Raw genomic sequence first — 13,045 nt, 5'->3', positions numbered from 1 at the left:
TAAGGACACTAAAAATAAGCAGAAAGGATCATCTTATGAATTGTATACAAAAGTACCTGGGATGATCATGGTTAATAAACCTGTTTTATTGGGGGTCAAGCAGCGAAGCTGCGAGACAACCTATTGTTTTCGTACGTTTTCTTATTATTTTCCTGCCATGGGAGTCTATGGCAGCACATAGAATGCCTTGGTGAAAAGTTGTTAAATTTGGCACACTGGTTCAGGACAGTCCCATTAGCCCATGAAGCAAATTTGAGGTCGCTAGCTCATCAGCTCTAGCGCCACCAGCAGGTCAAAGTTAGACATGCATTCATGTTCATAACTTTCGACCCATTCGTCCAATATTCACAAACAAGGAATCATTGGAAGCCTTGGTCCAAGCCGAGTTCAGTGTCAAAAACCTTCAAAATGCATCTCCTATCACAAATGTTCTCCAATCATCTCGAAACTTGGCACACATGATCTTCAGGCTATGCTTGATAAAAAACATTGAATGGATTTTTCAAATTCAAAACCGTTTGCCCACTACAGCCAATCAAATTTGACCGCCAAGTCGCCAAACAGGAAGTAAGCCGATATCTCAGCAGCCTTTTGACATATCATAACCAACCTTGGTACATAGACCCATGACATCATCATGGGGACACCCAATGAATCTGGTGACCTTTGACCTCTAGGGGGGACTGTTATTAATGTAGATGTGTTTTAACTCCTCTCTCTTCCCATGAGTATTTTTCAAACTTATTTTCAATGTCTGATGATACTGTCAGACCTCCCCATATAGCTTATGAATTAGTTCTCATGGCCGCCATGTTGAAAGTTGCCAAATCAGTTGTACATTTCCACAGGCCACAAATGATGTCCAATCTTCATGGAACTTGGCATATATGATCTTCAGACCAAGCTGAACAAATGTCACAAACAGCTTTCTCAAATTCAAAACCGTTTGGCCGTGACAGCCAATCAAACTTGATGGCAAAGCAGCCCAACAGGAAGTAAGCCTGTTCTCAGCACATCTAACATATCATAGCCAAACTTGGGACATCCAAACTATTTGGTGACCTTTGACCTCAGGGGAACGTCAAACAGGAAGTGAGCTAATATCTCTGCAAGGCCTTCATGCATCCAAACCAAACTTGGCTCATAGTCTTATGACCCTATCCTGATGATGCCCAAATAATTTGGTGTGATTTGAATTTTAGGGGTGCGTTGTTAGTCTATTCCAGCCCTTAGAAAGCAACTTCAATGTATTTTCATTGTGATACCCATTTGCCAATAACTTTCATTGTCAGTAAAATCTAATCATATGTATTTTTTCATGGTCATATCATATACCGTGTTACATAAAACTGATAACATATCAATCATATTCAATCATCATGTAAATCTGACATGCAGCATACAATCAGAAGACTACTTCATTTATTTCAAAGTTAGTTGCGCTGAACAGCGCTCATTAATGGGTAGACACTGCACCCGTGTGGCAACAAGCGGTACTTAATGTATAATGCAACAATAACTATATTTACCATTCCGCCCACGTACAATATTAACTGCAATTCCCACTGGATTAGATGCTTCACGAACCACCTCCAGAATGGATGCTAGTTTACATTGTGTCTCTTTTCGGGATATTGTTCCGAATACCCCTATGTATTTGTGACATTTGTTCTGTCAGGCAGACTGTATTGTATCTGCAAGTTTCAGCAAGTCAAATTCAAGACTTTTTAAGACCTTTTTAATACCACCTTGAATGATGTTTTAAGACCTAAAACACGCAATGGTGGTGGTTGGCAACAGACGCAAGCCAACTTCGGAAACGGACGTCTTCCAGCAAACTGTCCTTGAATTTGCACCTACCCATTGTCGCAGATTAGCCGGCAAGCACAAAGATAATCGTTTATATATGCAGCTATCAAGAAAGAAGCCTCTCTACATGTCCTTCCTGAAAAGCTCCCCGAGAAAAATAAAAAAATAAATAGTCCTGCCCCGACAAATTTAAGACCTTGAGTTACAGTATTTAAGACTAGCATGTGACATTTGTACCGAGTTTAAAACTTTAAGGCCTTAAATTTAGAAACAAGAATTTGAGACTTCTTAAGACTTTTTAAGGATGCGCGGACACCCTGTATGATTAATGGGAATAAAGGGCGCCACTAGAGGGCGCCCCCAACACATTTGTCACCCGCCTCGGCAATCTCCGAGTTCGCTTATAGCAACCGGCGGCCCTGGCTGCAGCTGGCGTTGCACTGCAGACACGCAGGGCTTATAAACAGGGGTGAGTCCTCGTGTGGATCTTCAGGGCAGAGCTCCCTGCGAAGCGCATCGTGCATTGGTCACAGCTGTAGGGCCTCTCGCCGGTGTTGAGTCCTTATGTGGATCTTCAAGCTGGAGCGCTCTGTGAAGCGCTTCACGCATTGGTCACACTTGTAGGGCTTCTCGCCGGTGTGAGTCTTGATGTGCTTCCTCAGGGTGCTTTTCCGTCCAAAGCTCTTCTTGCATTGGTCGCACCTGTAGGGCTTCTCCCCGGTGTGAGTCCTCATGTGGTCCTTCAAGTTGGAGCGCTCTGTGAAGCGCTTCACGCATTGGTCACACTTGTAGGGCTTCTCGCCGGTGTGAGTCATCATGTGGATCTTCAAGCCGGAGCGCTCTGTGAAGCGCTTCACGCATTGCTCACACTTGTAGGGCTTCTCGCCGGTGTGAGCCTTGATGTGATTCCTCAGGGAGCTTATCCGTCCAAAGCTCTTCTTGCATTGGTCACACCTGTAGGGCTTCTCGCCGGTGTGAGTCCTCATGTGGAGATTCAAGCTGGAGCGCTCTGCGAAGCGCTTCACGCATTGGTCACACTTGTAGGGCTTCTCGCCGGTGTGAGTCCTAATGTGGATCTTCAGGTTGTAGCTCTCTGCGAAGCGCATCGTGCATTGGTCACAGCTGTAGGGCTTCTCGCCGGTGTGAGTCCTCATGTGGGTCTTCAGCTTGTAGCACTCTGCGAAGCACATTGTGCATTGGTCACACTTGTAGGGCTTCACCCCTTCGTGAGTCATCATGTGGCGGTTCAGGCAGCCTTTCAGACTGAAGCGCTTCATGCATTGGTAGCACCTGTACGGCTTCTCGCCGGTGTGAGTCCTCATGTGGGTCTTCAGGTTGTAGCACTCTGCGAAGCACATTGTGCATTGGTCACACTTGTAGGGCTTCTCGCCGGTGTGAGTCCTCATGTGGAGCTTCAGTTTGCCTTTCAGACTGAAGCGCTTCATGCATTGGTCGCACCTGTACGGCTTCTTGTCGTTGTGGGTCCTCATCTGGACGATCATATTGGCATTGTTGGGAATAACCTTGCCACCCAAGACACCGGGCCAGCCCTGGCAGCCGCCCTGATGCCCAGTCAGCTCCTCAAGGCGGACGAGCCTCACGCTGCAGTTCAGGCTCTTGGCCACGCTGTGGTCACCTTGTCCGTAGACGCTCAGGATGCGCAGCTCCCCGCTGTGACTTGACATGTGGGAGGAGCCAGGGGCGTCCACACGCAGACTCTCCGAGGTGGCGCCGCGCTGCGTGCTGCAGTCTCTAATGTCTTGGGCGTCTTCTTCAGAGCGGAAAACGAATGCAGAAAGTAATTGTTATGATACATAACATAGATAGTTACATATGTTATGTAGTGCCTCCATGATTTCACGGGGCTTTTTTGAGATTGTTGCGGCCTAAAATGGCTGATATTGCGTGAGCTTTTCCCAAAAGTTGCGATTAGAGATGCGATTTTCCTGATGTTAAATATTAAGTTATTACTGCAATTTTCCCAGAGTAATTTGTTAAATATTAAGTTATTACTGCAATTTTCCCCAGAGTAATTTGTTAAATATTAAGTTATTACTGAAAAAAACATAAATTAAAAGAACAAAAACACTGAGAAATGTTCTTATGAATGATTGATTCTTGATTCTTTCCGTGCTGGCAGTTGACTAGGATGCAACAGCCCGTGTCGTAGTGATCTGCCTCGTCGTCTGACGGCCTGCCTGCAGTTCTGCAGTTCTGTAGTTATGTTTTTGCGGTGGCAAAATGCTTATCAATTGAAGATTTATGCTTATGTTCCACCACAATGTTGCATGCAGTGCAAGAAATATCCCGTTATTCGTGTAGAATAACAGGATACTGCTTTTCGCGATCTACCGCAGTTATTTCATCGGCGAGTGTGAAACGTTGGACGTGCACATGCTGCATGAATGCTTGAATCCCTTGAACTTAGTAAACACGGAAGTAAAGCGGAAGGTAGTTTGTCGAAGTCAGTTCAAGACGACGCCATTGATTTGCGGGAAAGTTGCGGTGGTTAGTTAATATTACGACACCGGCCTGAATTTGCGGAGATTGGTTGATGTTGCGTTGAAGTTCCAAATCACAACATTGCGAAATCCTGGAGGGTCTGATTACTAACCTCCAGCGGGCATGCCTCCACCAATATCCTCTTCAACCTTGATTGAAATGGTGTCTGGGGTCTGCTGCTTTCCACATAAAGAAGGAAACACACACAAGACATATTCTTTCATTTTCACCGAACAGTTGTTAATCCCCACTAACGACGCATTGAATCATAAAGGTGTGTGCTTTCTAGGGGTGTGTGCTGGAGTTGTAACAGAGGAAGCCTCTCTTTTGGATGCTGAATGAGAAGATGATTTCCAACCTGCACACTCAGCGCCTCGCAGCAGACCAGCCGCTCGCCGCGCTCCAGGCTCTTGGCCGCGCTGGGGTCCGCAGACAGCGAGTTCAGGGCCTCCACTTCTGACGCGGTGGAGAGGGTGTTATGGCCGTCCCCCGCCAGTGGGCCCTCCCCTACTTCGTGGACGATCACGATCTTCAGCTCCTCGCTGTGACTGGCCAGGTGGGAGGAGCCGGGGGCGTCCACACCCGGACTCTCCGAGGTGGCCCCGCGCTGCGTGCTACGGTCTCCATCGCAGTATTCTGCAGGGGGAGGAAAAAAAAGACAGAAAGCACTGTTTCCCCTAGATTTCTTTGTAGCAGTGGTGCTGTGAGTTGGTAACCTAGCAACACTAGGGGGGTCCGCGGACATGCCCCCCCCCCTCCCCGGAAAAATGTATGAAGAATAACCCTTTAAATGGTTACTTTTGATGAGATTTCTGGGGGAAAAAATGCACAGATTGAGCTTCCAAATATGACATTAAAACCAACAGAGTAGGGATGGGCGTGAGGAATCGATTACTCGAGTACTCCTCGTTACAAATGAACTCGGTTACTTGGTGGACAGGCAAACTCGAGTTTGCATATACACACACAAACAAAGTTTTCTGAAGCAAATGTATCAATTTTCTGTCGGCGCCACTAACGCATGACGTGGGCACAAAGAAAATGAAATGCATCCATTTCCATGGCGCGTTCCGTGCCGTGGAAATGGCACGCCAGAATTAAAAAAGTTAAGAGATGGCGGTTAAAGTAAACCGCAGCGAAGAATTGAAATACTTTAAAGAAATAGGAGATCATAAGGTGAAATGTAAAATATGCCAAGCGAAATCGAGCTACCAGAAAGTACTATGCGGCAACATATGCTCCTGAAACACAACGGTGAGTTCGGGAAAGCAGACCCGCAGCAACGGTGAAAGTGAAAGTGTGTCGGCTATTTTCACCGCCGCAAGACGCAGCTGTAATCCCAGGCGTGTAGAGAAGATCACAACGCTGAGTATTTCCATAGTCCATTTGCTGCCGTTTTATTTGCAGCTTTAAGCATTTGCAATGGTTAGGCTACTTGTTTCGTTTTTTTTTAAACTGTTACAGGCCTTGGTTCGACGTGATTTAAATTGTGAGACGCATATTTATTTTTGTAAGGAAAATGTGTTTTGAATGTTTGCAAAAATAAATAATGAATACTCTGATAACTCTGACTGTTTTGATGGAGAATAAGCATTACATGTTTGGTTGGTAATATTGCCGTTCATCATCAGGCCTATTCCTGCTGCAGATGCGTTGCATTCTAAAAATAGATTTGATTTAACGAGTACTCGATTGATCCTCGAGGAATTCCTTCGATCACTCGAGTTCGGAATTTACTACTCGTGCCCATCCCTACAACAGAGTCAAAGCATCTGCTGAGACCAGATCAATGTGCAAATGTGTTTTGAACTTGGCCGAAACTTTATTTATCTCATACCAGGTGAAGGAAACTCAACGAACACCAGCGCAAAATGATCTGAGCACAACATCACATGCGAGACAAGCGCAATTACTCTGAATTCAGTGATGTTTGAGAATGATAAACCAGCTCATGTGGCATCTGTCTTGAAACACTTCTGGGCTCTTGACTGATTCCATCTTTGAAATGCAACTCCCAAGTTTGACTCGTGTTTTACACGGTCTGGGTCTGGTCTTGGGTTCAAAAGGGTGGGTTCTTTTCAAAAGAGGACAAGGCTTTGTGACGCAGGTAATATCTAGCATCAGCCTAGAATCTATGCTGCCTAGAATCTACTACATCAAAAGTAAATGTATTGAAGTTTGAAAGTACATACCTTCACTTTTAAAGTGGGACTGCAAAGTCTTTAAGGATAGCTGTGTGCCTACAGTAGGCGTTTCCAGGTGGTCTGTCTGGCAGGCAACATCCCTCGAGAGAAGCTGCTGAATGGAAGCACTTGATGAGCTGGCCTGTGCAGTGACAAGGTCAAATTAGTACTCAATTTATTACCTTGTATATGGTACAATTTGTAAGAAGATATATGATAAGCATGTTTAGTGAATTACATTAGCCTAATACTTAAATTAGATCTATGTAATGATCAAATTATATTACATCATTTAATTGATTACATATTTTTTAGTTCTTCTTAAAAGTTAATTTCATCTCTATACAATTACATCAAGCTCTGCAAAAATCTGCTAATAACCCATTGATTTGAATCAAGTGCGAGGGGGAAATATGAGTGGGGCTATGTATTTAGGAAGAGTTAACAAACCATCATTATCTCTTCATCGGTCAAACGCTAGAACTACTGCGGTCACGTAACTGGTACAACATTTACATTTACATTTAGGGCATTTAGCAGACGCTTTTGTACAATACTGTTGTATTTGTTTGTAGTAGTAGGGTGAGAAGACATTCTTAAAGATTAGGGGCATTCCCTCTGTGTACAAGCAGTAGAGATCAGTGCCTGTACCCCCTTTGTTGAATTGGGCCCATTCTCGTGTGATCCCCCTGGTTTGCAGAGGTGCACGCTCAGTCAGAACGGTGATCTAAATAACAAAGAAGTGGACAACACTCGGGATACATTGTGTGCGTTCATACACATACCTGATGCTACCTAACCGACCCATTATCGACAGTAACTTGGCTGTTGGCTGTAGAGCCAATGCTACAGCAACATTATAAGGATAACAAGGTAACCATACAGTAAAGCAACACAATGAAATAGCATTAATTTAATAATTTACTTACTTGTCTGCGGTTTGTAGCTGAGCCGAGGAGAGTTGGTACTGATCTAGAATCAATTCTCAGACGTTGAGCAAGTCCAGCTCTGTATTGGCCCAAGTTGAGGAAGCAGTCTTCGGTGAAATGTTTGGCGCAGACTCGCGCAGCATTTCCAGAGAAAATAAAATCAACCCACTGGTTCTTTAGAGGCTCGGATGAAGGAACTAAAAATATACTTTTGTGCTCATTCGTACATCCAAACACTGAGCAACTGCCCTCCTTCGCTCGTTTGCGAGCCATGATGAGTGCTCTCCAGGAAATAACTTTTGGTGTGTTCAAAACGCCTCGGATACCAATATTCCGTGGTGCTTCTTTTGTTAAAGCATTGCCGCATTCAAAACAGCTCAGAGGTTCGGAAGAGTGTTCAAAGCACTTTCCTTCGAGCTTAATGTCCGAACCTCCCGGGAACTCCGACCGTTTTGAATGCAAGACAGGAAATGACGGATGGTGTCCGATGCATCCGGAACACACCATCAGCTCATTTTCTCATGTGCGGTTGCCGACCAGGCCATATTCCCTGGGCGGGGCAAGCAGAAAAAGGGGAGGAAATCTTTCCCCGTAATTATTTTTTATAAATGACATGATTAAAAAATAATACAAAAAAAAGAATGAGCAATAAAATGCAAGAAATAAAATAGAAACAAACAATTGGTTTCCTCCGGACACTAAGCAACAAAAACAGGGTTAGATAATACAGCTGAAATAAAACAGTCCATGTCAAAAGGGATAGGAAGATGTTGAAAACTTTTCCGGTCCTATTTATGATCATGATGTTCAGCTCGTAGGTTAAAACAAATCAATCTTTTGGACAAAATAATAACCAGTTTTGATGTCGCGTGTTTTTGTTCTCTGTTATTGCATGTGAACCACTAGGGGGTGTTGATCCACCTCGGTGCAGTTCACCTTCCGAGCTGCACCGACGCGCGAGCATGCGCGCGCGCGCACACACACACACACACACACACACACACACACACACACACACACACACACACACACACACACACACACACACACACACACACACACACACACACACACACACACACACACACACACACACCACAATTAGCAAGTAAACAGAAGAAAATAAGAAAGTAGAAGGAAGACCCAACACGAACCCAACCCTTGTTAATGAACACACAACATAATGGATTCATCAAGGTAGGCTTGTTTTCCTTTTCCCCACAGTGACTGAATTACTCAGAGTATTGAAGAAACACTTGTTAGAGACACTCTCTCTGTCTAGTGTTTCAACACAATTAAGTAAGTTGGAGTTAAACTTTGGCTAGGTATGTGTGTGGGCCTGTGTTTGTGCGTGTGTGGAGAGTTCAGCTGAAAGGTACTGGGTTTGATTCCCAATGTCTACAGCCTATAAGTAGAATCCTAAAGAGCAAGATGCCCCCTTACCCCTACCTGACCCTTATCATATGTATCCGTATGCATCTATTTACTCTGTCTAACCCGACCTCCTCCTTGAATAACATCTGTATTCACTGTTTTTGTTAAGGACCACTGGCGTCAAGTGGCCACTAGATGGAAGTAGTGGACCGCGTAGCAGGACCCGGCGTGACAGTTTTACCCCCAACTGCTCTTTAAATCACATGTATCTGTTCACAGTTTAACCCCTACCTGCTTCTTGAATCAAATTTATGTAAAACTGTAAGTAGCATTTGGGTGAGCGGGTCTGATGAATGACAAAAATAAATACCTGAGACCGTTTATCAAAGCCATGTTTTATTACCCTGCTATTGCATCTGGAACCACTAGGGGGCGATGCATTGGTATATCTCACCTTCTGAACTGCACCGACGCGCACACAAAACCACACACACACACACACACACACACACACACACACACACACACACACACACACACACACACACACACACACACACACACACACACACACACACACACACACACACACACACACACACACACACACACACACACACACACACACACACACACACACACATTTCTTAGCCAAACGGAAACCGCGTGGGGTCTGTTCCCAATGGGGGAAAAAAACAAAAATCACACTGATGACTCCGTGAGCCACGGTGGGGTCCAGGTCCTGGTGTCTCTCCGGCCGGGCCTGTCTCGTCCCGGGAGAGGGAGGTCGCTCCCGTCGATAGCGCTGTTCCAGCGGTGCGTTCGGTGTCGGCGCACGTCGTCCGGGCGTGCGGGTTCCCTCGGGACCGCTGGGGGACGGCCCGTTAGATCGTCGTGTCTTCCCGTCCGTATCGGGCCCGCCACCTTGCATAAACGCGATCTGATTGGCCGACGGATCCGGAGCTGCCCTGAAAAGTTTAACATTTCTCCACTTTTTGACGCAGCCCACGGCGCCGAATGGACGGACGGACCCACAATGCATTTCGCGAGCGCCCCGTGCAAAGTCAATGAGATCCGCCGACAGACGCAGGTAGTGTGAACAAGCCCTGACGCCTCGTGCCCACTGCCTCCGTCCATTGACTGATCCCGGTTGACTTTGAATGGGGACGGACGCATAATGCATGGTGGATCCGTGCGCTCCGTTCCGTCAAAAAGTAAAAAAATTGTCTACTTTTTCGGCAGCAACGGATCCGTCATCCAATCAGATCCCGCATGCAAATTTAAGCACTGTGACACTACTCGGGCTCTGACGACCCTGGAAACCGCCTTCCTCCGTCAGCCACGCCTTCTGAGTCCTTTGACTGACGATGCAGTGGGCACGATGCCTCGTGCCCACTACCTCCGTCCGTTGACTGATCCCCATTGACTTTGAACGGGGATGGACGCGCAATGCATTGTGGGTCAGTTCGCTCCGTCAAAAAGTCAAAAAGTGTTGAAACTTTTTCGGCAGCGACGGATCCGTCATCCAATCAGATCGCGTATCGCTGACGACCCCGGAAAGCTCCCCCATCCGTCAGCCAAGCCTTCCGACGTCCTTTGACTGACGGTGCAGTGGGCACGAGGCGTCATGCCCACTGCACCGTCAGTCAAAGGACGTCGGAAGGCTTGGCATTTTTCAACTTTTTGACGGAGCCGAAGGCTCCTACGGAGCAAACGGACCCACAATGCATTGCGCGTCCGTCCCCATTCAAAGTCAATGGGGATCAGTCAACGGACGGAGGCAGTGGGGGCGCGAGGCGCGAGGCGTCACGCCTCGCGCCTCGCGCCCCCACTGCATCGTCCGGAGCCCGGGCACGAGGCGTGAGCTTCCCTGCTCCGCTCGGGCTCCCGGTTCTCTCCCTACGAGAACATCAAACAGCCTGAAAGCCTTTTAAAGGGTACCGGCTCTTCCTCGTCCTCCGCCGCAGGTGTTCTCCGTTGCGCCGACGTAATGGACTCTCTCTGGCGCCGCCGACTGGTGGATATCGGCGGTATACGCCGATATCCACCACCTCTCCCTCGGGGGCAGCCTGGCCCGAGGGTTGTGGTCCACCTGGAACCTGAAACCCTGGAGGGCCCAGGACCCACCTCGTCACCCGTGCGTTTGAGTCCCTCGCGCCGGGCCGTCCGCTTGAGCGGCGCGTGGTCGGTGACGAGCGTGAACCCCCCACCGGCCCAGGAGATAGTACCTCAGCTTGTCCAGGGCCCACTTGATGGCCAGGGCCCACTTGATGGCCAGGGCCCACTTGATGGCCAGGGCCCACTTGATGGCCAGGGGCCACTTGATGGCCAGGGCCCACTTGATGGCCAGGGCCCACTTGATGGCCAGGGCCCACTTGATGGCCAGGGGCCACTTGATGGCCAGGGGCCTCCTTCTCCACAGTGGAATAGCTCTTCTCGTTGGGGAGGAGCTTTCTGCTGATGTAGGTCGCACGGGTGTTCCTCTCCCACCCGGACCTGGGAGAGTACCGCTCCCTGCCCCACTTCAGACGCGTCGGTGTGGACTATCAGGGGTAGAGTGAGGTCAGGGGGTTATCAGGACGGGGCTCCGAGCAGAGGGCTCGTCTGAGGTCACCGAAGGCTCCCTCGGGTGCCCCCGACCACGTCACCCGGCGGTCCGGGAGGGCCTCCCTCCTTTCGCCGATTTGACGCACAGAATTTGGATGGAGAAAAACCCCACTGACATACCGCTGGACCCCGACGAAGTACTGAAGGGAAAGTCAAATTGAGCGGAAGTAATTAGGCGGGCGGAGCCAGGCTAGGAGAGATGGGGAGATAGAGGGGGGAAAGAGGTGTGGAGGGAGAGAGAGAGAGAGAGAGAGAGAGAGAGAGAGAGAGAGAGAGAGAGAGAGAGGGAGGGAGGGGGAGTGATGGAGTGGAAAAATATGGGGGGGGAGGGAGGGAGAGGTGAAGAGGGAGGAAGGGGGAGAGATGGAAGGGTTGAGATGGGGAGGGAGGGAGAGAGGTGAAAAGGGAGGCTGGGAAGGGGAGATATGGAGGCTGAAAGAGGGAGGGAGATGGAGAGAGAGCGGTGGTGGGGGGTGGAAGGAGAGGGGGGCGGGGGGCAGGGCATCCTATCAGGAAGCGGAGAGCAGGAGTTCACACAGCACATGTTTCTGGGTCGACCTCCAAGCTGAGATCCTCTCTCTCTCTCTCTCTCTCTCTCTCTCTCTCTCTCTCTCTCTCTCTCTCTCTCTCTCTCTCTCTCTCTCACCTGTGGTGAATGTTGCACGCCCTTGCTGTCTGGACGGAGAGTCGAATCGGCGGCTCAAGTACTGTCCGCTTAACAAAGAAATTAATCACAGACAATGATTCAGATGTGGACATGTTTCCAAGTATTGTTCAGAAATATGAACAATAAAATTGAAGTTGCAGTCTTTATACTCACTGAATCGTCAGCTGAAAATGTTCCTTGCGTACGATTTCGGATATGACGATACAATTCAATTTTCCGCAAGTTTTTGGGGTTGTCCACAGCGGAGGTGGGGAGAAAAAAAGGGTGCGACTTTAATGGTCACTCGTACATGCGGACCAAACTAACTAACTGACTTGAATTGCAATACTCACGTTCTATGTTGCACTTTACACCACACGTTATTTGAGCATTCTGAACACGTTACTTTGTAGCCTGTTTCCCCAGCACGTTCAAGTGGATGATAGAATTTTGACGTGGTCCAAGCCGTCCATGTAAAGGTTCTTTTACAGATCTTAAACTCTGCCGAGGGGTTTTTCTCACCACTTCTTTTGGTAGAAGTAAATCATGTTCTCTACATTATCTCCTTGTTCTCGCTCGCTCCCTCGTCTACTTGCGCTCTCTCCCTCGTTAGCTAATTTAACCAGAAAATACACAGGCAGGTAATGAAGTAAGAGCACTCGTGGTCTCTAATGGCACGTTTCCTCCGGCGGTTGCGCTTAGGCCAGTAGTGAAGGTGCGGTTTGGCCCAGCTCATTCATGGCTTGCGTATCCGCAGCCGACGGTAACCTTATGGTAGGTGGGTATTTGAGCCGGATGGCGATAGCCACGGCAGCTACTGAAACATCGTGACCTCATAGCAGCCTGACACAGTGTAGCCTGCTAAGAAATCCAAGGAGAAAGAAGAACGCGACACAATAAACTAAGAGCAACAATGGACGTCCGGCAAACTTTTGTGCTGCATTATCTTCAATAAACTAAGCCTTCGCCGTTGTCCAGACATACTTTGCGGGTAC

General features: G+C 47.9%; 1 long non-coding RNA gene and 1 pseudogene across 1 annotated transcript; both read right to left on the bottom strand.

Moving 5' to 3' along the window:
• LOC132455506 (uncharacterized) overlaps positions 1–10,193 on the bottom strand; it is a 103,611-nt pseudogene extending 93,418 nt beyond the window's left edge.
• Positions 10,194–11,193: 1,000 nt separating this feature from the next.
• On the bottom strand, positions 11,194–12,473 carry LOC132455449 (uncharacterized). Its single transcript, XR_009525248.1, has 3 exons — positions 12,225–12,473; positions 12,051–12,118; positions 11,194–11,544 (listed from the first exon to the last, which is right to left on the bottom strand). It is a non-coding gene; the product is annotated as an uncharacterized LOC132455449 (long non-coding RNA).
• Between the last annotated feature and the right edge of the window lie 572 nt (positions 12,474–13,045).

The sequence above is a fragment of the Gadus macrocephalus genome, chromosome 4 (genome assembly GCF_031168955.1).
Source record: "Gadus macrocephalus chromosome 4, ASM3116895v1".
Classification (NCBI taxonomy): Eukaryota; Metazoa; Chordata; class Actinopteri; order Gadiformes; family Gadidae; genus Gadus; species Gadus macrocephalus.
This window is presented reverse-complemented; position numbering and strand designations above follow the sequence as displayed.